Raw genomic sequence first — 24,581 nt, forward strand, 5'->3', positions numbered from 1 at the left:
TTGTTATGTGCAAGTCTTTAACAACATACCAGTTGCCCCCCCTATCGGGGTGTTACAGGGATTTTTGACAGATATAACAAAACAGAAGAACAACAAAAACAAAGGTGCTGTGATGCCAGAAACAAAATATGTGTATTGGGGGGGTTAGGTGTCTGTGTTCTCCTTGTTGATTTTGGGCGACACGCACAAGCAGCTTAGAAGCTAGGTCCCTAGATAAGGAACAAGTTGAGGGCTCTAAGCCTTGGCGAGCAGGCCGTAAGTGGAAGGCCTTCAGAAAGGTAACTCACCAGCGAGGACCATGAATCTTCAAATTCCTTCCTGGTGTCATCTATAATGTCCTCCATACGCTCGAGGCCCAATGCCCTCCACAATCTTGTGTGCTACTGAATCAGTGAGGGTGCCTCTGGTCGCTTCCATGCAGCTGCTAGGGCCATTTTAGCGGCCCCCAATAAATTAATAAATTAAACGTCGTAGAGTGAAACTCATCCTAATTTGCGACCTACGAGTATAAAACATTGATAGCATTGCTTCAAGGTGCTAATTAATTTAATTTAATTGAGTTCTTTTTGCATAGATCTCTGTAAAACTTTCAGTTCAGTAGTTACAATCTCATCTGAGCCATATTATCCTCTCATCCTTCCATTGCTGATAAAATGAGCATCTTCGAGTGGAGTTAAGGGAACCCATCCCATCTATTCTTGTCATTCATGGTAGACTTCATACCCATGCATCCCATCCATGGTACCTATCAAATCCAAGGCACAGATCCCAGAGAAGCATCAGTTTGGTAAGCGAGCAGTACAAGAGGCCACCACATGTGTTAAGCATGAATCGCGATGTTCTTACATGAGTGGGCTTCAACCGGAGAGAGAGTGCACCCACATGTGGGAATGAGCAATGCATACCTGAGGGATAAGGAAAGTTGTCGCGAGACTATACTTTGTTTTGTTTTTATCTTGTATCTATGTTTATATACTTTAGGTGACAATGCAACAATGGCGACTGTGTGGGAAAAAAACGTTCAACAGAGGGTTTCCCCCTTATTTCACTAATGCTGACACTAAAGAATAAGGATTGGTTAGAGAGTTAGGTGTTTACCCTAGGGGTCATCTAGGTCCTGAAGAAAGCTCTAACTCAGAGAGGTGACAGACAAGGGCTGAAACATGTTAACTGACACACACTTAAGATATAGATAGGGTTCTAAAACCACTGTCTTTGGTCTGTGTTTAATCGTGTGCCTAAGGGACATACAATAACGAGGACACCTGAGGTGGGTGAGGGGTTTGTGTCCCTTTCTTTTTAAAAGCCAACAAAAACAACAAGAAACAAGAAACAACCCATCCACACGCCTATATATTCTCTGAGTGATTAGTATTCTGTATCTCAGCACCAGCACTCCATTACTTCTGGAGATGCCCATCACACCTTGCCAGCCTTTCCAGGGTCCACCCTCCCATCCAAGCATCTGTGCCCATGCATGTTCTCCATACACTCATCGATCCGTTGTGTTGTGTGCATGCCATTGAAATGATTGAGATCACGAATACAGAAATGGGTGTCACACGGATACATCGCTCGCCAGTTTGGCTGCATTCTCAACGTGACAGGGTAGTTAGAATCCTACCCGATCTATACCACATGCATCTTACCCAGCGCCTTGAAGCATCGCTTTCAATGTTTTATACTCGTGGGCCGCAATTTAAGTTTGATTTTATTGAAATAAGAGAAAAAGGGGAAAGGGGGAGGGGGAGGAAAAGAAGAAACAGCAAAAGGGTATAACAATAATTACAACTTAAGGAAAATTACAAAGAATAATAAACAAGTATTACAATGAGCATGTAAAATACGAGCATATAAGGTACAAAGAAGATAAATAAATGTTCTGCATACAAATGATGAAATAACAATGAAACAAAAAGGCAAAGTAAATTCAAGGTGGTTTGCGAATCTCAAAAGAATCAGGAGCTAAGGAAGGGCAAGCAGGAGCAGTGGAAGAGAGATATGATACCAAAGGGATCCATAAAAGGCCCCGCTTGATAGCTAGTGAGATGGGAGAGACATAGTTTGTATCCAATCGGTGATGGAAGCAGACTGCATTCCACCAGGAACGATAAGACACATTGGCAGCTTGTTTCCAGTTAGAAGTAATAGTATGAAAAACAATAGCAATTAAGAGATCTAGGAGTTGGTAGTGGCCAGGGGACTGAGGAAGTTCAGGAGATAAGGAGCCAAGAAAAATCGAGATAGGTGAGAAGGGGATTTGAAGGTGAAAAATGTTCTGAATTTGAGCCCATACGGAAATCCAGAACTTAGAAATGTGTGGACATTCGAAAAGCATGTGTTTGAGATCAGCTGAGGGAAAAGGGCACGACCAGCAGATGGAAGGAGTATCAGGTGAGAAACGTGAGAGGGAGAGAGGAGTAAATAAGGTTCTGTTATAAAGAAAATACAAAGTTTGGGTAGTATTAGCAGCTCTAGAGGTTTTATGAAGTTTACACCAGATCTTATCCCAAAGAAGGGTGGACCATTTCTGAGAAAAATCAGATTCCCACGTGATCTCAAGTTTAGATTTTGCCCTATCTACTGAGCACCGAAAAGAATTGTAAAGAGAAGAGGCGGAGGGGGAAGACTCCAGTAAGGAGGAGGTGGTCTGACGATCAGCAGGCATATCACATGAGGAAGGTAGGGACTGAAGAAAGGAGATGACGCAATTTAGGATGAGTTTAACTTAATTATGGTCTGTAAAAGGGTTGAGTTTCTTTAGTGTCCACGCAAGGACCCATGTCTGTGATACATAGTGAACAAGCATTTACAATGCAATGGTCTCGGCAATATTATAGGTAGAGCTATTGTATAGCTCATTTTTAAAAAAAAATTTTTTATCCCTAAATAAATGGCATTGTCATTTCTATTGGCATTAGCTTAATGTTTTGCATATGTGATACCTATTGCATTAGAAGAGACAGAGTGAGGTAGAGATAGAGAGAGTGAGGTATTGAAATAGAGAGAGAGTGAGGTAGTGAGAGAGTGAGGTAGTGAGAGAGTGAGGTAGTGAGCTAGAGAGAGTGAGGTAGTGAAACAGTGAGTTAGTGAGGGAGAGGGATGTTGTGAGGTAGTGAGATCTAAGCAGATAGTGATGTGATGTAGTGAGATAGAGAGAGAGGTAGTGAAAGAGAGTGAAAGTGAGTTAGTGAGATAGAAAGAGTGAGGTAGTGAGAGAGAGTGAGTGAGGTAGTGAGTTAGTGAGATAAAAAGAGTGAGGTAGTGAGATAGAGTGAGTGAGGTAGTGAGTTAGAGAGAGAGAGAGTGAAGTAGTGATGTTGTGAGATAGAGAGTGAGGTAGTGAGGTAGTGATGTTTTGAGAGAGAGAAGTCGTGAGATAGTGAGGTAGTGAGATAGATAGAGTGGAGTAGTGAGGTAAAGAGAGTTATGTAGTGAGATAGAGAGTGAGGTAGTGAGAGACAGATAGTGAGGTAGTGAAAGAGTGAGGTGGAGAGGGATGTTCTGAGGTAGTGAGATAGAAACAGTGAGTGAGGTTGTGAGGTAGTGAGATAGAGAGTGAGGTAGTGAAAGAGAGAGTGAAAGTGACTTATTGAGATAGAAAGAGAGAGTGAGGTAGTGAGATAGAGAGAGAGTGAGGTAGTGAGTTAGAGAGAGAGTGAAGTTGTGAGGTAGTGAGATAGAGAGTTAGTGAGAGTGATATAGTGAACTTTTGAGGGAGTGAGTCGTGATATAGTGAGGTAGTGAGATCGAAATAGATAGAGTGAGGTAGTGAGATAGAGAGAGAGTGAGGTAGTGAGATAGAGAGAGAGTGAAGTTGTGAGGTAGTGTGTTAGAGAGTGATGTAGTGAGAGAGTGATGTATGTAGAGATAGTGATGTAATGTGGTATTGAGAGAGATAGTTAGTGAGGTAGTGAGATTGTGATGCTGTGAGATAGAGAGAGTTGAGTAGTGAGGTAGAGAGTGAGTTAGTGAGAGATAGTGAAGTAGTGAGAGAGATAGTGAAGTAGTGAGAGAGATAGTGAAGTAGTGAGAGACATAGTGTGGTAGTGAGAGAGAGAGTGAGTTAGTGAGAGAGAGCCCCCCCAAACACACAGCGAGCCCCACACACACACACACCCAGAGCCCACACACACACACACCCAGAGCCCACACACACACACACACCCAGAGCCCACACACACACACACACCCAGAGCCCACACACACACACACCCAGAGCCCACACACACACACACCCAGAGCCCACACACACACAGAAGGAAAAAGCGAAGGAAGAAGAGAAAAAATGGAGAGAGAGAAGGAGAGCGACAATGGGAGCAGGGAGAGTGGAGGAGGTAGACAAAAGGAGGTGAGAGGGAAAGAGATAATAAAAAGAATGGGTATGGTTGAGATTGGAGGAGAGAGATGGCCAAAAGCAGAAATGGAAGGGAAAATGCTACGTTCTAATCGAAAGAGGCCCACTTCACCTTTCACCCCAATTAGACAGACAAGAACAGTTTCAAACATGGTAAATAATAAATTAGCAATAGAGCAACATGCAGGCATGCCAGGACACTACAAAACTTCTGTGAATTACAGTGATTTTTGTACACGACTGGCACCCACTGTGACATCTGCCGATAGTGCGCTCTCTTTTGGAATTACATAATCACACACGCACAGGCTTCATTGCAGCACCCCACGACTCCCATTTACTTCTCAAAGCTGCAGGAGCTCGAGCCACCGCAGCATCACACAGCCTCCTCAGAGAGTCTTCTGGGCCAAGCCTAGACTCGGGTCACATGACTATAGGGGCAAGAAGGGCGGTATTTTAGCGCTGGTTTTTAATTTTTACCAGGTCTGCGAATGGCGAGCCCCGCACCTCTTGAAGCCCTGTATAAACTACTACTGCTGCAGCAGCCCTGCTTAGAAGCTTGTTTACACAGTCCCTTTAGAAGACTAGCAGCCCTGCTTATGAGCTTGTTTACACAGTCCCGATAGAAGAGTAGCAGCCCTGCTTAGAATTATGTTTACATTGTCCCATTAGAAGAGAAGCAACCCTGCTTAGAATCTACTTTACATCGTCCATTAGAAGAGCAGCAGCCCTGTTTTGAGAAGTGCTTACGTGCGAAAGAGGGAAAGCAAATGCAATGAGAAGTGCGGCTGCTAGTATGCGAGGTCTGCTGAGAAGTGCTCGTGACAGTACAGCAGATCTGCTGAGAAATGCAGGAGCTAGCATACCAATGAAGCTGAGAAGTGCAGGTACTAGTATGCAAGACCTGCTGAGAAGTGATGGGTCTAGTGCAGCAGATCTGCTTAGAAGTGCAGGTGCGAAGCCTTTGACAGGAAGTGCCGGGCACTGAAAGCTTGGCAGTATCGGCCCTGCCACTCCCCCTCGATGGAATGAAGGGAACTGCGGGGGGTGAGCTGTAAAAGCTTGCTTGCGTCTCTTGAGGCCGCAACAAAAATTGTTTTTTGTTTTTTTTTCAAGCCACAAGTCGTAAATGCGTTAGACAATTAGGAAAACACTACTTCTGAAGTTCCAAGAGTCATCACAGCGCTGGCAAAAAGGAGGCGGACCTGCCTCTACGCCAGGAAGGTGAGACCAGGAGAAAAGATGTGCAAAAGGTGATTTTCACTGAAACTCTGCCCGGGTGACAACTGAGGGCCTCTCACCGCTCCACAGGTCTGCGAGCATTAAACACCTCATACATTAAAGCATGCCTTCCGAGAGACTGCAGACCGAACTAATAGGCGGCAAAGTTTACACCTGCCAAAACGTGCACACTCGAGTAATGGCGCTCACTGCCAGACCTGCACAAATGGGAGCCCGTTTTAAGAAAGCGGTCCTTTACTGTGCTAATGATAGCAACAACCTGGCATTCTTCGAGCGGATTCACTGGGAAAGGTCAGTACCCATGACTCAACGGTGGGGGGGTTACTTCTACGAGGCAGACAGACACAAGATTGTCAACTCAGTGCTGCTCCTCGAGGAGCGAAAGTCGGGTAGACGGGTGTGTGGCTGACTCTTCCCCAGCTCGGCCGTTCTGTGATCTCACTAAGTCCCTGAAGACTATAACAAGCATTTACAATGCGCTCCCTGGGCGAGCGGACGGGAAGCAAACACCCTTGCGAGCAGTACAAAGATCCCATCCCACCATCTATGTTTGTTCTGTGTATGTTCAGCAAACACGTACAGCCACATTTGAAAAACAAAAGAGCTATTTACTTACAATGTGAAGTTTTGCGTCGCCCCATCCTAACTCTTGGGCACTTTGCTGGCGTGTTGTCTTGTGACTTTCGGGACGTAGACTGTCCGGTTAAAGAGACGGCGGTCGCAGCACATCATTTTTTTTTAGCTCAATCCTTTCCAAATTAAAAGATGCACAGTGCAATGAGATAGTTGGGGCACAAACAGGGGTGCAGGAGCACTAAAAACGGCACAAACGGGGGCAGAGGCAGAGGCTCGAGCCTCACCCTCACTGCGGGGAAAAGAAAATGGCTGCCGCAGGGTTCTGAATTTTTCGGAATTGGGGGCGTGATTTTGCTGTCCTGAGTGACGGACTACGTCACGAGCTAAAGAACAGCAAAAATGACGCCCCCAAATCCGAAAAGGACGGGGCTACATCGGAGTGACGGATCTCTCCTCCAATGGCTGGCCTCCATTTAGGAAGCCAGCCAATGGAGAACGAGCAAAAAGAGGGAGGGATAAATGCAGCACTCTAAGAATCATTAAATCTCCGACTTCCGGTTTCTGCCTTACGGCAGAACCGATAGTCCTCGACCTAATAAAGGGGTTTATTTTACATATTTAAAAAAAAAAAAAACTAAAGGTGAAGGAGCCACCCTGTGCACCCCATATTTTTACAAGGAGTTCGTTGCTTTGAAATTTCCCGGACAGACGTTACGAAGAAAGCTCTTGAAGAAACATATTGTAAATACTACACTCGCCGTAAAAAAAAAAAACGTATAGGCGTGCCATCAGTTTCTTTAATATGTTCATTTCATCCTCTTATAATCACGAGCAGCACGCAGAGAAAATCCTTTTTCGGCGACCCGCGCATTCCACTGGACATTGAGATTTGGAATTATGTACATGAGTGCAGCCGCGGCCGGCCGGGCGGTGACGTGGGGAGGGGGAGGGGCAGGGTGGGGGGTAGTAATGCATGGATTATGGTCTTTAAAAGGTAAGTAAACATAAAAATAAATAAAACGGATTTCGTTGCACACACTGCATCGCATTTGGTGATGCATTGTGTGCAACGGAATTCGTTTTATTTATTTTTATGTTTACTTATCTTTTAAAGTCTGGCTGCATGAGTGGGCACAGCCTGATCTGCATCCGAGGGGGACAGGACGATGTGATCTCAGACGAACAAAGTGCTGTGTGCTACGGGGATATGGTGATATGCAAGGCCAGTGCTTAGTTTGAGCCGGTGATTTCCGGTGCGCGGCACCAGCGCTTAATTCTCAACACCGAAGCTTGTGACAGTCTGCCACAAGATGGAGATGTCTGGCTAATTTAGAGATGGCTACAACAAATCTTAATTATTAATTAAATATACAATGAAAATGAATATTACTTTCCGCCTAAATCAGTCTTATAGCTTTGGGGGCCTGAAATGGTCGGAATTGTCACACTTTCAGAAGTGTGATGTTTTGTAGTTGTGCTATTACTATCATTGGTAGCATGGCAGGGGCAATGTGTGGAGCAGGCTGCAGTGGCCACCCGATGATAGCCCTGACAGTTATTATTTTACAAATGAAGGCCTGTACAGTGCACCAGGGAGTACCTGGTGATATGCACCTGGGGGCACCTGGTGATGTGAACCAACGAGTACCTGGTGATGTGCACCTGGGAGTACCTGTTGATGTGTACCTCAGAGTACCTGTTGATGTGCGCCTGGGAATACCCGATGATCTGTACCTGGGAGTACCTGTTGATGTGCGCCAGCGAGTACCTGGTGATGTGCACCTGGGAGTACCTGTTGATGTGCACCTGGGAATACCCGATGATCTGTACCTGGGAGTAGCTGGTGATGTGCGCCATCGAGTACCTGTTGATGTGCACCTGGGAGTACCTGGTGATGTGCACCTCTTGATGTGTAACTGGGAGTACCTTGTGATGTGCGCCAGCGGGTACCCGGTGATGTGCACCTGGTAGTACTTGTTGATGGGTACCTGGGAATACCCGGTGATGTGTACCTGGGAGTACCTGGTGATGTGTACCACCGAGTACCTGGTGGAGTGCACCTCGGACGGACAAGGTGCTGTGTCCTACGGGGCTAGCGTGATATGCACCAGGGAGTACCTGGTGACGTGAACCAAGGCAGCACAGGCTAACATTCAGAAAAGACACTCTGGTGATGCATCGCAGGCTTCCACTGGGTGATGTGTGTCTGGGCAGCACTGGGTGGTGAGCCATTTGGAACCACAGAGTGATGTGCCTCAGGAAAGCACCAGAGTGAGTGATGTGCACGAGGAATTCACTGGGCGTTGTGCATCAGGAGAGCATTGAGTGATGTGCAGCGTATGCGGACAGTGCTATGTGCATACATGGGCTCAGAGAGATGTGTAGGGGTAGCACAGTGTAATGTGCACAAGGGGAGCTCTCTTCATCCGAAGAGCAGTCTGGAGAACACTGAGTGATGTGTCTCTTGAAAGCAGTGGGCGATGCTGCATTAAAGGGCCACTGGGTATTGTGTGTGTGGGGCGAGCTCTGACTGCTGTGCGTCTGGAAGAGTAATGTATACAGCTCAAGGGGACTGGTCTGTTTGAGTTATGTTAGCACAGGTCATGTTCAGCAGGGGAACAGGATGATGGACAATAGAGCACATGGGGATTTACAATCCTGGGGAACACATCAATGTGGGTCATGTCATATATAATATCTTCAACCATTCGTGTGTGTTTTTGGCTGGCAGTATTTTGCATGCTGTGTTTTTTTTAGCTTTTAAAATTATGGAATAATAAAATCAAGCTAGAAGCCACGGCCTGCGAACTTTTTTTGGCTTAAAATCCAGACCTTGCTTCAAATGCTTCATATGACATGTCACTTGGCAGGTGTGCACATGAACAGAGAGATGAAACAAAATCCGTTGATGATGTTGAAAATTATTTTACTGCTTTTTAATGTTCTCTGCATTCTTGCGGAACCACATTCTGAACAAATGATTTGTAACCTACGTAATGATTACTTCTTTTGATTTACATGGCTCTTTTCAATTCAGACATGATGTTTGAAAGATTAGTGACTTTCTGTTGGGATGGAAAAGTTCTCTGCATGGCAAAAGACATGCACCCCTGACCTGAGTGCCCACCTGCACTGTTGTCTGGATCCCTAAGGCGGATGTTTGTTGTCATAGGCAAATACTTATTGTACATATATGCCATTACAAAGGGCTGTCACAGGGATTGAGGTCTTTTAGAAACTGGAGGGACACCCAAAGTGCTGCCCTCATACTGCGGGAAGGCTACTGCCTTCACCAAGTGTTAACCAGCACGATCACGGTTGTGGCAGCATACAGTGTAGTGATCAGTAGGAGTGAATAGGTCGTTTTTACCCTGTATCACTGGCTCATTCACAGTTTTTAAGTTCCACAACTGCATACTTAACGCAGAAGCCTGTGCAGCACAAGAGTAGTGACTCTGTGCTGCATTTGTGTGTACCTGAGACGGGTACAATACAAGGGTAGAGCAATTGTGTGCAGTACTTGAAGGGGTAGCGCATGTGCAGAGTGTATGCATGCCTGCACGGAATACATTACTTGAGAGATGTAGTGCTATGAGTTCGCATTAAAAGCATGTGCAGGGTGCGGTGTAGGTTTTGGGCAGCATGCACATGGTGAGTGTGTGTGCTGACGGTGTGTATGTTTGCCAAAAGCAAAATTCGTTTTTTATTAAGTCATATAGTCTTGTTTGTATTGTCTTAAAACATTTTTTATTTTCATAAGCATCTTTCGAACGGAGCAGACGGCTGCTTCTAGCTTTCCAGAATCAGCGCTTACTGGCCCTTATCAAGGAGGCCCTCACAGTCACATTAATTTGTGCACGTGCAACTTTTCCTTGCCACGACTCCATATTCTGGGCCAAGCTCGCACTTGGCTCAAAAGAAACACAAGGGAGAACTTAGGACCTTCTCCCCCAAGAACGTACATCACTCAATGCGCTGAAGAAGTACATTGTATATGAACAAAATGCCTTGGCTGGTAACTTTAACTGTTGGATGCTTATGAAAATAAAGGATTTACTAAGACAATACAAACAAGACAATATGACTTATTGAAAAACGAATTTTGCTTCAGAGAAGTGCACTACTTCAGCTTTTGGTTTGTTCTTCCTCTGCCTAGCAGCTGAAACCCAGAGACGGCAGGTGCTGGAGTCGCTAGTGCACACTTGTCTGGTCACAGTGGTGACACAATCACAAAGGGAACACAGCAGGGGAGTGTGGTCCCCATGTCCGCCGTTGTCCGTAACTGTTTTTAGCCTGTTTGCCAAAAGCACAGCCTGGTACACTACAGAAAGTCCTCATTACTGAACAGTGCACACAGACCCAATGTGTGAGCTGAATGTATGTGTGTCTGTGATGGTACAATGAATGAAGGTAACAGTGCTGGAAAGTATGTGTGCTGTGAATGCACACTGATTGTAAGTGTGCCTGCAATGGTACGTTACATGGAGGAACCTGGGTTCCATTTTGGGAAACTCAGACCTACCAGGAGAAGACATGAGGAGCAGAGGAATGCCCCCAGTTTTGCGTATTGCTGCATTTCTGGGAGCTAGGCGGGGCACAATGGAGGAAGATACTTCCCCTATATACTTCAAAAAGGTACTCTTTGATTCAGTGATAGATTACAAGGAAGGGGCCTGGACACATCTCAGGAAGGAGTTTGGGGCTGATAAGGAAATCATAAAAACTAGGGCTGATAGCCTAGGATTAACATTTTGATACATGTGGATGACATCCAGGTGTAAACTTTCTCCACTCCCATGAACTGTGTTGTCGGACAGTCAGCATTGGCGTCTTTCCTGATGCGACTGACAGACATTCAAGAGAGAAGAAGAGAAGTACAAATGTACACTTCAAAAGAAGCAGAACCCCAGCATAAAACTTTAAAGACTCAGGGCAAGATGTAGGTGGGCAAATACCGGTCGGTAATGGCCGAAAATCGGTAAATTTCCCGTTACCGACCGGTATTTAGCCCTCTGCGATGTAGGAGGCTGGATTTAAGGATTTGGTAATTTACCAATTCCTTAATTTAAGGAATCGATAAATTACCGAATCCTTAAATCCTATGTAGGGGGCACTCAAGTGAGTGCATTTTTGGTTTAAGGATTCGTTATTTACCACCAACTACAAGTTGGTGGTAAATAAGGAATACCTTCTGGGCATGTATGTGCGCCACATGTGCACACATGCATGATTCAGGGGTGAAACATGGTGTCAATGTGACACCCTGCCACCCTTGAATATGCTCCCCCTATTACCGATTCGGTATTTGCCGAATCGATAATAGTGAATGGCTTCCCATTCATTCCTATGTGCCTCCAGGCCCATAGAAATGAAGGGGAAGGTATTCCTTATTACCGATTCGGTAAATACCGAATCAGTAATAACGAATATTACCGAATTGGTAACATTTACCGATTTTTTTACCTACATTCTGTTTACCGATTCTTAAATACTGAATCAGTAAAATTCGGTATTTAGGGATCAGTAAATAGAAATTACCTACATCTAGCCCTCAGACTCTAAATCATATTTGGTGCCTGGAAAATGACAAGAAGAAGGGGAGGTTGAGACTCCAGAATTTGTCATCTACCAAGCAACCAAATGGGCTGTGTGAGAAGGGGAAGCTTTGCATGATGTCTACAGGTGACCAGGACTGGGGGCTAAGGCTTGCCAGCTTCCATGCTGGGTGAGGGAATATCACCCAGGAAACTAGGATCACCTTCCCTGGAGTCTGGAGTTCCAGTGCCCGCCAGCTTGCCAAGACTAGTGTGCTGTGCCTGTGAGGAAGAAGAGAGCATTTAAGGGAGTGAGGACCATGGGGGCACCTTAATGAGAGAACTCCCTGAACGAGTTGTGAGGGAATGGCTGTGGACCAGTTGGGTTGTTGCCTATGTTTCCAGTGTTGGTTTGACAACCCCTGTATGCCAGGAGAGGCCACTGTGGACTGAGCCATGTACTAAGTGCCTTGCATGACTTGCCAAGACCGTACCGCCGCATTGCTGTGACCCAGTATGCTGCAGGGGGCCACCAGGGAGGTTACTGATGCAAGAGCACTGAGACTCGTAACCGCTGTGGTGGAGGCAATTGCAACGGAGGAGTCAGTACTTGATTTGTAAAGTACCTCAGCAACCCTGTATGCCAGGATGTTTGGGCTGTCACCCTAAGAAAGACAGAAGCTGCATATGGTGAATTGAGCCTGCACAGTGAAAGAACTGTCCCAGACTGACTCCTGAAGACTGCAAAAGACACCGCAGATGGTGTTGCACCCTCGCTGAGCTCCATTTGGGATGTGAAGTACAGGATTTCCCCATCGTGTGGGAAAGATCTACTTACCATGCCTTCACAGGCTTGGAGCATCTCCAATCACTGGGAAGCTGGCAGCACCACTCTGGAAGAAACCCCGCACCTGCTGAGTGCTGTTGTGTGTAGTGTAAGCAGCCAGACTGCTCCGAGCAAGACCACAGCTCTGAACACTTCAGGCCTGCAGGAGTGGGTAATACTTAAACTGGTCCTGTAGGGCCTCGGAGATAAACTTCGTTTACAATGCGGTGTTTACACCGCACGACCTTTACCACGCTGCCATTACAACGCAAGTCATTACTACGACTTGAGCTGGATGGCACTCTTGGTTAAGGAATATGGTGATTTTCTACTCCAACACCTTCCCTACTGTTACGAGGTCTGGAGTTGGAATACAAAATTATAAAAATCCTCAACCCGCGCCCTCCAACGCAAGTCGTTGTAACGACTTGCGTTGTAAAATCCGCGATGTCAAGTACCGCGATCAAAATGATCGCCTTGTACTATCATACATCCGCCTCGGAAGACTCGCTGCTGATAGTGCTGTGGCACCACAGACACTTTTAACAATACTATGTGCACTTTGAGTTATGAGTCATTTTCACTAATCTGTATCTACACTCTTCCCTCTCCCACCCCGAGGGGGACGTGTACTTGGCCTAGCTGATCCGTGTTTATAATAGGTTGAGACCAGGGACATCAGTAGTAAAATACCTCAACCACCATGGTTAAGCCCAATAACCCCTGTGTGCCCCGTGGCCCTCTGAAAGGGGTTATGACACTTACTAATAGCGTTAGCATCAGCCGATACACTACCGGATTCCAATAATTTTTGTGAAAATGGCATTTTTTGGTAACAGTCCACCAATGAAAACATCACATACACAGCAAAAAAGCTAACTTCCATCCCTGAAACGTAGCACCTGCATGACTGCCTTGCTCAATCAATTGCAAAGTCAGCAGTTCTACATAGAAATGCAGTCATTTTTCTTTTAATCTCAAAAGGATGAGGTATATGAATGATGTAAGTGGCATCATAAAGACAAATCTAATACCCGACACAGGCGGCATTTCATTTACTTCTACCATTGTTTAACAACTAACAGTTTATAAAACTGTGTGCCAATCAATCGCTATTGAATACAAATTGATTTAATTCTCCCCTTCACGCAGCTGACTGTCCATTCTTTTCTAAAAAAATGCTTGCATGGCTGGTAGAAACTGTTAAGCATGTGGATGGACCCTGGTCTTTGAAGCAGCGTTTGTCCTGCCAATGTATGAAACAACTTGTATTACTCATTTCCTGCTAATTCAAACCAACATGTACCCAAACAATACTAAATTATGTTAATATCTAACAGGGTCACAAAAAATAGAAATATGGCTTGGCCAGGACCCAAAAATCCTTAAAATGACACTGCGTAGATGGGCAGAGTCAGAGGTAGAGGTAGGCAAAGAGGGAGAGAGGCTCAGATATAAAACTAGAATAGGCAGAGGTCAAATAGAGAGAAGGTTCACTTGATAGGTGTGGGCTCTGGGCAATTGCCTACTTTGCCCACACCATATAATGTCTCTGGCCCCTACCAGCACAACATAAGCCACATTGAACTCTAAAGGCTACCGCTCACAGCACCAAAATAACTGGACTGTAGTTCTCCATGACTTCTGCAGTCTGTTAGTCTGCAGCCCAGCTCACCTGAGACAGAAAAATGACTTAGTTGGTGCCATGAATCGATCATATGTGCCCGAACATTATCTCAAACTACAGTGCCTAATGTTTCTAAATTCTCAAAAAACTATTAGACCAAACACCAACCTGGATACCTTCCACTGGCAAAGGAAAATTATCCTCTAAAGTTACCTTAAGCTGTGTTAGTTCCAGTAGGGACTGCATCCTATAGACGTGTGAAATGATGTTGCTACAGCAACTACCTTCACACTAAATTGACACAGCCAGATATAACCTTCCAATTCTAAAAAGGTGGTAACCAAAGTTGTCAATGCTGTTTTTTCTCACAGCAAAAGTAGATCAGGATAAGGTGATATTCCAGCTGGATCTGTGTGTGATATATTTCTTAAAAAACAGTGTATGTTGATTTAAAAAAAAGTTTAGAAAAAGTTGAACTGAGGGAGTCCTTATTTGACTTATTTGAATGTCTAGTTTTTAACATAGCTGAATCAGACCAATTGATGTCTTGGCAGATTCCTAAATGTTTCCAGCCCACAGCGTTCTGAAGCAGATAGTACTGCTCCCTTGTGTTTAGGAGATCAGCATGCTAATAATCGCAGGAAAGATAGCAGTCTGGAATATCGAGGAGGAATATAGCAATCACACAATATCAAGATTAAAGTAACATTATAGTTAGATGAATATGTTAGTGATAACAGTAAGATTTTGAACAAAAAAACACATAAATTCACTAGTTATAGTTGGCAGCGCTACCTATAACTTGTGCCCCGCCATGCACTGCTTATGACTTCATATATCACATCACTCATGACATGTTATATGACATAATTTATGACATCACTGAGGAGGTGAGATCCCGGGGCATTTTCAAACTTTGGGAAAGGGGGCTGGTCAGCTCCTCTTCCCATAAAAGTAATGTCGACCCCAGGGGTGAGCTCTCTGGGGCCACTTAGGCTCAGGGAGGAGGCAGCGCATCTAAACAGCTTTTGGCCCCGGGGGTGGGCTCCCCAGGGTCTTTGGAGGCTCAAGAAGGGGGCCAATGGAGCTCCCTCTCCTTTATATTAATCAGCCCCGGGGTTTGGCTTCTCAGGGCATTAGGTATTTAAGTACAGCCCCATATATTTTTAATTTGTTTACAACTTCAGAACAGAGAACTAAGTCATCGAGTCCTGTAATGGCTGTTACAACATTTTTCTCATGTTTCTAGCAGCCGATCCGTGCACTTGCTCGAGATGACCCAAAGCTTCCTCTGCCAATCAGAACATTCTATTTTGATATTGGCATTCCTGAAAGAGTCTCTGAGACTCTCACAAGCCCAACTGTCCAAATAAGTATATTGTTTACCCCTAATATCTCAAAAAATGACTGATCGGATTTACACCAAGTCACAAAAAGCAGAATCTGCGGTCCAAGATATTGCTTCCTGCCAAATTTTGTGTATTTTCATTCAGTTTTTGCTGTAGCATTGTCTAAGGAAGTCTATAGCAGATGAATGGGGATTTTGCATTTTGGGAATCCCCTTTTTCCTCACCCATTGCTTGATGGATCGCCCAGAAACCACCCAGTAAGCTGCTGAGGTGGATGAGCTTTTTTTGGGAAGGCTTTGTGAAGATTGGTAAAATGGGGCTAAAGTTATAAGCAATCGAAAAAAAGGCCCAGCTTATGGAAAAACAGACCTATATATAACTACCTAGTGGCAACTGCCTATAGGTTATATATATATATATATATATATATATATATATATATATATATATATATATATATATATATATATATATATATATATATATATATATATATATATGTATATATATATATATGTTCGAATCCTGGCGTTATCCTTATACACAAAGACACCAGAGTCGGGGCCCTTATCAAGTATTCAGTGCTTAGGTTTATTTGGCAAAAAACAAATAGCCCCTACGCGTTTCGAGGTAAGCCTACCTCTTGCTCACAGGTAGGCTTACCTCGAAACGCGTAGGGGCTATTTGTTTTTTGCCAAATAAACCTAAGCACTGAATACTTGATAAGGGCCTCGACTCTGGTGTCTTTGTGTATAAGGATAACGCCAGGATTCGAACATTTAAAGGTTTGGCGACCCTGTCGAGCGCCCGCTGTGGAAGCGGCAGAAGAACGCCATCCGTGGTTTTCTTATATATATATATATATATATATATATATATATATATATATATATATATATATATATATATATAACCTTGAGTATTTTTTTGGTATATTATATATATATATGCATATATTGGTGTATATATGAGCAGGAGCCGTGTGAACAAGGCATTTCGGTGCTGAAACGCGTAGCGTGACTTTGGGAATAAACCTTCACCAGCTGTACCCTTCTGAGTGCGTGTGATACTTACTACGGTAAAACTTGCAATTTATTGACACTACTCGGCGGTGGGGGCCGCCGGGCCTGACACGCCACCTGACTATGGGAATTGGATCCTAGGAATCAACCCTTGTGCAGTATTTTCATATATATATATATATATATATGTATATATATATATATATATATATATATATATATATATATATATATATATATATATATATATATATATATATATATATATATATATATATAACCTTGAGTATTTTTTTGGTATATTATATATATATGCATATATTGGTGTATATATATGAGCAGGAGCCACAAAATCGAGTTATCAGTTGAATACGTTTTTTAATCACTCAAAGTAACCTGTTTTAACAATTTACATAGTGAGCAAAATGCATGGAGAGTGGTTTTATATCGCATTCACTATGAATTTTTCAATGTTTTTTATATATATACACATTGGTTTCTATTTCATTATATGAATTTAAAAATAGAAAGTGTATTGTGCCATATATCATGACAGGAATGTATTATTAATATTTGTATCGAGTACAAACGTGTGCAAACTGACTTGTATGCAGCACTAAGTGCTAGTGTGTTTTCTATGTCTATATACCACGTGGGTTGAATGCATAGCATATATAAAATAAGATGGCAAACTGCTTTCTCTGAAATGTGATCAAGGATAAGTGGTGTCCGAAACGCGTCATTCTGAGTCGCAATAAAAATTAAATGCCAATATTTTCAGTGGTTCGTGGTTCTCTGTTCGCCCATCGTGAATGCGGAAGTGCGGAGAATTCGTTTTGTCTTTGGAATATATATATATGGGGTGGGACTATGCGATTTTAAACATGAGGGAGATAATTTGCTCAGCTGTTTCTCCACCGCAAAGCCGAGCCAGTGAGAAAGGGAGAGTACCCGAAACGCGTATGGTGTATTTGGCGCACAACACGCTGGGAGGTCAAAACTGAGTTCGCTGCTGCCTGCCAAATAAAAGGTGAATAAATACGATTGTGTGTGGCATCTTCACGAAAAGTATCATGTGACCAAGACACCGCCGGGTGCCGAAACGCGTAGCGGTAATCTGGAATAAACTGGTGTTTGCTTTACCTTTTCCGAGTGCGCATTGACATTCATTTGTGTTCAATAATAAATATATATATATAGTTATAAATAAATTTGCTTTTATATTATCAATGTATATGGAGTTAAGTACAGAAAATATATACATACTTACCCCTGTCGATATTGTGGTCCTTGATATTGTGGTCACAATATCATGTGACCTCGATATCCTCTCCTCTATTTTCTGAAACCACTCCTGCAGGAACTACTCATTTTAAGAGAAGTCAGCAGTAAGTATTGCAAGATTAAGCACAGAAGTAGTGTGTCATAATCTCTAGAAGCAAAGTGTATTCTTCCTGCATGGGACAACAACTAAGCAAAGTGTTCCTCCCTACCAAGCATCACAAAATTTTGAATTAAACAGGAAGTCCATGGTGAGATTTCCGGTGCATTAAGTCTACATTAATACGTTTAAGGTGATTTAATTGCGTAGAATATTGGAGGTGGGCACTCAAATACATATGATCACATTTATGCTTAAAAATCCCACAGAAGTCTAGACTGACCAAATAGTCCCCAAGATGCCACTCCAAAGTTATTCCAGCTCAGAACAGTCTTTCATATATGCAAAAAAGCTGCACCCATGGTTGACTGTATTGTAGTGTTTTGGAAGACCACCTAGCCTTCAGAGATGGAGACCTTCAATGGAGACCTTCAATACAACACCTACATCCAAATGGCATTAAGCTAAATGTTGAGGCATTTTATACACTGGATAGAGAGGGTGCTGAGTGCTCCACTCCCAATGAAACTATAGCAGTGTGTGGGCAAGGGCTATGGACACTTGATGACTAGAGTTGATTGCTTTTTTGAGTCAATTTTCGGAAAAGTTGGTTAGTATGCATTGAGGCTGTTTAGGCTTCACTATGTAATAATCTCATGTTACCTATTAGGTTCTTTGGATTCATACTAATCAATCCCTTGCTCAGTCTTGGTAGTGTGGCACAGAGAAGTCAGTCTTTACTAGAGGAATATGTGTTAGGCATTCCAGAGTACCAACATGGATAATAAGTAACTGAGACGACTCAAAATAAATCCAACACTAATAGTCAAAATAAAGCAAATTTGTATATAAATTTAGACAACAAAATGAAAAAAATAAGGTGCATGGAACCAGAGTTATGGATTTTTAAAGAAAAAATATATCAGTGTATTTCCCTCCTGTGAAATGTTAACATTGTGAACAATGAGGAAATAGTGACAATCTGTTACTTGCAGGTCGAATTCAGCAGAATCCAATGAGGGTGAACGTGAGGCCGGTCTCAGGACCAGGCTCGGACATTCAGTTGATTTTTACCTGGCTCATAGGGCTGGGTACAGGGTCGTCTTGACTGTCCCTGGTGCTTAAGTGGGAGCTGTTCGTTTGCTGGTTGTGTTGCTTATACGGTGCTGGTGAGGAAGGGGATGCAAAATCTCAACAATCGGACCACATATGCATTGGGCTGAAGATGCTGCAGGGTTCCCTCGAGGTACAGAGTCGACCAAAGGTAGTGGTAGCTCAACTTGCCACCAAAAAGCCTTGGGAGCAGCAACCTCAGCCTTCACTCACCTAGATGTCCTGGAATCCGGAGGAAAAAGGTCGCTGACTGAACCTTGCTGGAGGTCAGGACTACTTTTCCCACAATGCACTATAGCACTTTTGCGTGATCCCTTCAGCGGGCCCTATGGCCAGTGATTCCTTCCTTGAATCTGGTTTCAGTTCTTGCCTGAAGGGGACTGGTACCTCTAGTCCAAGGGAGTTCTGCTGTTGCCTTTGGCTTGCAGACGGGTTCCTACTTCCTTTGGAACCGGTTTGAGTTCCAGGACAAGTCATAGTTCTGCAGTTGCAGGCTGATTGCCACTGTTGCATTATTTGTCTCCTTTTGTTTGTGCAGGTCCTGAAGTCGCAGACACAGGTCTCTTCTTTGGCATGTGGTTTCAAACTGATCAGATCTGAAGTGCTCGTGCTAGGGGAGCCCCTTAAATCTTTTAAAGATTTAGGGGCATTGGTGCTAGTAGCTAGTGGCTAATCTACCCCTGAGGTGACCATTTTCTGAAGAGTAAGTCACATTTTCTACCCAGAAGCCTCTATTTTCCACTTTTAAAAATGGCAGAACCCTTTTTCATCGATACAGACCAGGTAGCCACCCAGCCACACCTTAGGGTTGTGGCTAGCCTTCTGAGGGTGTATGCCTCCTGACTATCTAATTTTTGCACCTGTCTGTTTTGTAAATGTGCCTGGGGTAGGGGGTTGGCTTTTTCTCCCTCTGAGGAGAGCCTGGTTGCATATTAGAGGTGGTGGGAGCTTTGAAGCTCACTGCCTTGATGTGCCACTCCATTAGACATCCTGTCAGTGAGGGAGGTTTCATCTCCCACCTAGGCAGGCCGTTGTTTCTGACTCCTGGGAGTGTTTACATGGGGGTCAGATTCCTGTCTTTGAGTCAGTATCTGCAGGCTGTCAGCCAGGGCACAGGAAAGGCTGGGGCAACCAAGTGGGTAACCTCTAAAGTAGCCACCTGGATAAATGCCACATCAAATCCGACTTTAGGAAAAAGTCAGGTTTGATGAGACAAGTTGTTTTCATTCTATAAAAAATATTGTATATACTGTAAATAACATATAGACCATGAATCATAAATCTGGTGCATTTTATGCGACCCTTGAAATCATACTATCCTTTCAATGCAACACTCAAAATTATATGCATTTTACATCAGGGCATGAACTATTATAGATTATAATATATAAATTAGGAAAAAGTCAGGTTTGATGAGACAAGTTGTTTGATACCAAACATGACACTTTTCAGTGGGACCATAATAGAGATGGCAACCTGGGAATGCCCATGTGACAGCCCATGCTATTGTGTAGCTCCCTGAACACTTATTGTAGCCCCTACTGGAAGGAGGCTTCTGTAGAGACATATAAGCTTGCACTTATATGTCCACCTTTAATATAATGCATCCTTCCTCCTCGGCACAGGTGGTCTACCTTAGGGGTGACTGACATGTATTAAAAATAGAGGTCTGACCTTGCCACTCATGGTGAGGGCAAAGTCGAGTTTGAGCAGTTTGCACTGTTCCTGCAGTCTGCAGTGGCAGGCCTGCTGTCATCTTTTTACTTGAGTCACTCAGGGTGGCACAATGAATGCTGCAGGCCTTAGTGACCCCTCTATCTCTCGTGCTCTGGGTACCAATGGTATCACTTATCAGGGACTATTAAGGGGGTTAAAGTCCTTGCCAATTGGGGTTACCAATTCATGTGCCTTAGGGAGAGAGTGTTGGCACTGCTGACTGGTTAGCAGGCTCCAGTGCACATTCAGAGTCACAACTATCAGCAATGAATAAAAAAGAGTGTGGGGTAAGCATACAAAAAGAGCACTGTTAGATATGGGGTTTCTGGTTGGCTAGGGTAGGCACCCAAGCCTGGCAGAACCACCACTCTAGGAGGGGTAAGGGAGTTACACACACAACATAACACATGCTGCCCCTCTTGGTAGCTTGGCAGAGCAGTAAGGCTTAGTGGAGTAGTGTGGCTCACTGGTTAGAGGCGGCAGACCCGAGAGCAGAGGACGGCCCGGGACCAGGGTTCGATTCCCGACGCGGCAGGTTTCTGGACCAGGGTCAGCGGACTCGATAATTCTCTCGCCTCGGTGCCCACTCTGATCAGCGATCACACTCGGCAACTCTGGGCACTAGCTTGCCTCATCTTCACTAACGGCCCCACCAGACCGCCGGGGATGCCTGGTCTCACCCTGGAGATACCCATTAAGGGACCATCTCTCAGGGAAGCCAGGAAGGGTTTCGCAGCGGTCGAAGCGCGGAGGTACCCCTTCGGGAGTGATTCCAGCGCTATATAAGCACATAATTAATTAATTAATTATCCCGGAGTCAATGTGTAAACCGTTTGCGCAAAACACTCACACCAGTGACACAATGAATATACCACAAAAGAGACTCCACACAGGATTCTATAAAAACATATTGTATATACTGTAAATAACATATAGACCATGAATCATAAATCTGGTGCATTTTATGCGACCCTTGAAATCATACTATCCTTTCAATGCAACACTCAAAATGATATGCATTTTACATCAGGGCATGAACTATTATAGATTATAATATATAAAGACATAATTCATAACTGTTGTGCATAATAGGAAAATCCTGGCAATGTAAGGCAAAGCAACATACATTAGGAAACATCAGGGCATGAAATGCCGCCGGTTGTAAAATACAGGAATCACTATATTAGTAAAATGAAAGCCTGGAGTACGGCATGCCTGTGCTCCTACTACAGGTTATAAGGAAATTACTGGGTGTTGGTACAGCTTTCTCACCTCTTGAGATGATCTTGGGCTCATCTCTGGGCTGTTTATCAAGTAAAGTATGGACAGTCAGCTGCGTGTTAGGGGGCCCAAATTGCAGGATTCAACGGGGAGAACTCGATGGGTGTCCCGCATGCTGAGAGATATAAAGGATACTGCCTCGAGTGCGCAGGGCAGTTTTCTATGATCCACGGCGCAGCCTCCTTTTGGAAATTCCAGGCCACCTGCAAAGAAGCGCAGGGTGACTGTGCTTCCCAGCACGGGGCCCTACTGTTCTAATGAGGCAGCTGGAAGGCAGATGGGCTGCTCTGGGTCCGGCGATGACCACAGACGTCAATGGTGTAGTCCCCGTTGCCCCAGGCAATGAACCATCAGGAAGGTTCCCTTGGGCCCCACAGGGACCATGGGCAGTTTATCTCCCCTTTGAAGAGAGTGGCTCTGAAGGATATGCAAGGCTGTGTGCTAGATTCGGTCGGGATAATAAAGCACTCACCACGCTCATAACACAGCGCTTCTCGGGGGTGATATGGAAGGGAATAGAAATGAAGCCCTCCTCTCAAGCAGATTGCAGAAGAAGCAAAGGAGCTGGAAACAGCAATCCTTCCATTCCGGGCTCTTTCGGGCACTTAAGGGGCAGGCAAGCCAGCCCAACGAAGCAAATACGCTATCTGGTGGTCATGGAGCAGCTGACAGAAGGGCAATAAACAGAAAAGCAATCCAGTGAGTACCTCGGCAAGCCAGCAAGTAGCAGGCAGCAAGGCAAACCAATAAGAGCAGTCGAGATTAGTCCTTTGTTCAGCGAAGGCAGTCCTTCTGACAGCAGTTCAGTCTCAGTTCCAAAAGTGCTCTAAAAATGTGCTTATAACCTGGTGCCTTGCTTCTAGAAGGTAGGAGAAGGTTCCAAGAAGGTCCGTGAAGTTCCAGGAGTTTCCCTCCTTCTCTGTCTGGGCTCCAGACATCAGTAGGGGGTAAGTGGGCCCTTTGTGTCAAGGCAGGGCACAGCCTATGCAAATATAAGTGTGCCCCGCTTCCCTCTCTCCCAACCCAAGAAGACTGTCAGTATGCAGATGCACCCATCCCCTCCTGTGTGATAGCTGTCTGGAAAGCATGATCAAACCCAGCTGTCAATCTAACCTAGATGTGGGTTGAATTCAGGCTGCAAAGCAAAAAGAGTCATAAGCACATAGAAAAATCCATCTTTACCAATAAGCAGTATTTATCACCAGTAGACCAAACATACCAAACAAGGCAACACTACTCATTTCAGATCAGAAATTATCCCTGAAAAACATATCAGGGAATTCCAAATGAGAGGAGCAGGCCTTACAGTAGTGAGAACCCAAATAGGCTGTTTGCCACTACCAGGACATGCCACACAATAAAGGCACATGGCAAGTAACTTTAAATGTCAAGCCAATGTGGCAGTCAACTGTGCACACAGGCCCTGCAATGGCAGAGGCCTGAGACAGGTTTGAAAGTCTACTTCTGTCGTTGGCCCAAGCAGCGCTGCAGGCCCACTAGTAGCCTTTAATTTACAGGCCCTGGGCATATGGGATGCCACTGTACTAGGGACTTGTAGATAAATTAATTGTGCAAAACAGGTGTAAGTCAATTATAGGGGTGAGAGCACATACGCTTTATCACTAATTAGCAGTGGAAAAGTGCCCAGAGTCCTAAATCCAACAAGAAGAGGGACAGAAAAATAGGAGGAAGAAGGCAAAAAGTGTGGGGATAACCCCGCAAAAAGGGCCAGGTCAAACAATCCCTTTCCTACATACATGAATTGCAGGATTCAAATTACACACTACGTTCTTCAAATAAAGAGGTCAAAATTTTCTGAGAGATTTGGCTAAAGCTACGCGGCCAACGCATGGAAGACAATAACATGCTAGACTTTGTCTGCTGCTTCATCCTGCTCTGAGATTTTTCAGACTTGCAAAACCATTTGCACATTAGCTCCTCTTCAGACAATGCAGCCTAGCAGGGTTCATCTTAGAATGAGAGAACCTCTGTTGGATAAGACAGAGTACCCAAGAAAGAACTAAGTGCAAGGTATATTTTTGGTCAAGGGCCCAAACGTCATGTAAGGCAACTCAAGCCCATTTGCAGGATTGCCTGCTATGGAGTCCTCCTCGTGAAAAGCAATGTGAGAGTAAGTGTCTGAGTGCCAGTGCTCCAAAAAGAAGTCAGACGCTGTTTGGATTTTTTCTGAGCCATGAAGAAATCTAAACAGCCTCTGACTGCTTTCTTGGGCATGGACATTCAGTTGTTTGCCCCCTTAAGAATCCATACACTGTTTTTGTTTTCATAACCAAAGCATATAATTCTTTGTCAAGGCATAGACACACACAGCTTTCTTCTCACAATGCTCCTCCCTCCATGGAAGCACTATGAGTGAAAAGTGTGTAGTGTCTGTGCTGCAAAACGTCAGATCTTGTATGCTTTTTTTCTTACCCTAAGAAGAAATCCAAACAGCATTTGGGTCATTCCTAGGGCACAGGTATACATGACATTTGTGGCTGCAAACCACTGAAAAGTTTCGGACTCCCAAGTTGGAGTAGTAATAGATTTGAAAGGG

At 44.3% G+C, this 24,581-nt stretch overlaps 1 protein-coding gene across 2 annotated transcripts in view; it reads left to right on the forward strand.

Moving 5' to 3' along the window:
- MGAT5B (alpha-1,6-mannosylglycoprotein 6-beta-N-acetylglucosaminyltransferase B) overlaps window positions 1–24,581 on the forward strand; it is a 793,707-nt gene that overhangs the window by 452,382 nt on the left and 316,744 nt on the right. The gene's annotated exons all lie outside the window — the stretch shown is intronic.

Source organism: Lissotriton helveticus, chromosome 7, assembly GCF_964261635.1.
Source record: "Lissotriton helveticus chromosome 7, aLisHel1.1, whole genome shotgun sequence".
Lineage (NCBI taxonomy): Eukaryota > Metazoa > Chordata > Amphibia > Caudata > Salamandridae > Lissotriton > Lissotriton helveticus.